At 44.9% G+C, this 2,716-nt stretch overlaps 1 long non-coding RNA gene across 1 annotated transcript; it reads right to left on the reverse strand.

Annotated features, from left to right (window-relative positions):
• Positions 1-1,258: 1,258 nt before the first annotated feature.
• Positions 1,259-1,968, reverse strand: LOC135561332 (uncharacterized). Its single transcript, XR_010459379.1, has 2 exons — positions 1,806-1,968; positions 1,259-1,300 (listed from the first exon to the last, which is right to left on the reverse strand). It is a non-coding gene; the product is annotated as an uncharacterized LOC135561332 (long non-coding RNA).
• Between the last annotated feature and the right edge of the window lie 748 nt (positions 1,969-2,716).

A 2,716-nucleotide genomic window follows, 5' to 3' on the forward strand; every position in this document is an offset into this window, starting at 1 on the left:
CCACTGTGGCCTCATTGGGCCGATCCCCTACTGTCCCAGACCCACCATTTGTGGCAGCCGGAATTGGGCGAGAGCCCTCCGACCTGTTGTTTGAGGACTGGCCTGGCCCTGGACGAAAGGAACGATTTGCCTTGGTTGGTAATTGGCGGAAAGGCGAAGGAGTGATGCTTTGTCCAGATGGAGAAATGCTAACTTGTGTCACTGGCGGAGCGGCTTGTCTCCCGTTCTCCGTGTTGGCTGTTGACCCCGGAGCCTCCGAGGACTGTGTGCCATGCTGTACCAGAGGGGCAGATTGGGAAAGAAAGGCAGACAGTACAGGTCCATGTGGAGGGGTGGTCAGGTCAACTCCTGTTCGTTCCTCTCCAGGAAGGATGTGACCATCCGTGCCTCCTCCAATTCCCTTCTGGCTTGACGGTGCCGTCGCTGCTGTGCCAGGTCCTTGGCAATGAATTCCCTTTCCTGTAGAGCTCTATGGGCCTGCACATCCAATTGGTGACATCGTTCGTCAGCCTGTCGTTCCTCCTCAATCTGTCGCTCAATTTCTTCCAAAGCTAATAGTTTCATCCTCTCTTGTAGGACAGCGGTCTGTGAATCGCTGAGGGCTAGTGAATGGCGGCTGCCATGGCCACTTCAAAGGGGTATCCACTGGTCGAACTCCCACTCCGTCTAGAGTGCTTCGACGATTTCCCATTAGTTAAGGGGTGAGCGGAGCCTGCCTCTGGAAGCTGGTCGACCTGTGCAGTGGGAGTTACCTCCTCCATAGGTTCTTCACGTAGACCACTTTCCTGCTCCAAAGCAGTTTCCGGTCCTTGGCTCAGAGGGGATGGTTGATGGCTGAAATGTATAGTTGATCCATCAACACCTTGAGCTCTGGTGGGCTTGCCCTTTGATGTCGGAACCTCGACCACATAATCCTTAAGATAACCAGGGGCTTGCCTGGTTCTTCTGCTGCTGCTGGTAGTTGAGGATGAAGCCTTTGTTGCTTTAGGCTTAGCTCCTGGATATTTCCTTTGTTCCAAGACCTTTCCCTCAGCTGCTCTCTCCTCCTCTCCTCTTCCTTCCCGTGGAGACAATTCTTCCCTCTCCGCCTCCATTTCCTTTTCACCCGTCTTTGGTTCAGTCATCATCCGGCTTGAAGGACCATTGAAAGATTAGTGGAATCTGTGTGGGTAGCTGGACAGGTAGGATGACTGACAGTGAAGGTGAACAGGTGGTCACGTGTCAGGTGACAGAGGAATGTATGAGACTGAGGCAGGAATTCCTTTAACCATAAAGTGGTATATTTACTGGGTAGTCTGTGCTGCATCACAAAGGAAACAAATAACATGTATACAATCAAATTCATAATCAAAGATCAAATCATATCAGTCATTATTAACATAACTTAGGGAATTCAACAGTCCAGTTCATGAAGAAGTCAATAGTAATCATCCGTGAGTCATTTAGGCTCATAACTATTTATCATAAATCATGAGAATACAAACAGTGAATGGTTATACAATCTATAATCCCCATGATCAAAGTCAATCAGTTAGCAAACAATGACGTTTCTCCTTTCACGCTTCCAATTGTCTTCATGTGTACATATAAATAATTTCAATACACATGAACCATATCGATTGTATAATTGGCCTATGAGCATCCGTAGGGCCGTGATCTTTGACAATTCACAATATGTTTGAAGCTGCGCTCCAAGCCGCGCTCCGCGGTGATAACTATTAACAGTAACTGAATGGCCCACTCTCCCGATCGCCACAGATAATTCAGAAAGGTAACATGAAAGGTAACAGAGTCGGTGGACTTACGTGGATTCATGGACGCACAGAACTTCTGGGTGAGATGGAGTTAAGGAAGAGAAAGCAGCGAGATCAGGCGATGGCAATTTCCTCCTTTTATGGAGTTGAGATCTGTCGGACATTTCCAGCTGACCTAATTAAAGCGCCCCTGGCCCAGCTGAGTAAATGGCAATGAATTAAAGGAGTATTCCACCAACTCCATGGGCCTTTTCTACAGGGACCATGTGTGTTTGATATTGAGTATTTTCCAGTTGGCAAGAATTTGTTTAACTTCATTAGCATGCTTTGTTCCAATATTTCTGTCATTCAGTGATATGTATTCCCATAGTAATTTGTTATGGATCCATAAGGAAATAAACATCTGCATTTTGAAAGTGTATTGTTATCATTATTTTATTATCAAATGCATAAAGATGATGAAGAAATACAGTACTGTACAGTATATGCTTTATCTGACATTTTTCGGTTGCATGAGGTCACCCACACGCACTTTGAAATCAGCCCTTGCTTTGACAGGAAACCAGCATTTGGATAATAACGCATTTAAAGCATTTTGAAGATAAAAGCCACCTGCATTTGTTTATTAGGCTACTGTGCTGTCTGACAATTATTAGTTACATTGTTTTAGTTTGAACGTGCAGACAGGTACTAAGAACAGCAGGAACGTTTCTCTAGTCAGCGTTTCCCTAGTCAGTGGATAAAGCTGGAGAACTGCAAGGCAATCCCATTGTGCGCCACCCGGGAGCCATGACCAATATATATTGTCCTGCTAGAAACATTGTTTGCAGAATTCACAGCCCGCTACGCTTGTGAAAAACAGGGTTTCTAATATATCTGTGAGAATATCTAAGGGGATTTTTATATAAGTCTAAATTAATTAATAATAATAATAGTTTTGTTTTAAAAATAATAATATTTTG

This window comes from Oncorhynchus nerka, linkage group LG17 (assembly GCF_034236695.1).
Source record: "Oncorhynchus nerka isolate Pitt River linkage group LG17, Oner_Uvic_2.0, whole genome shotgun sequence".
Taxonomy (NCBI): domain Eukaryota; kingdom Metazoa; phylum Chordata; class Actinopteri; order Salmoniformes; family Salmonidae; genus Oncorhynchus; species Oncorhynchus nerka.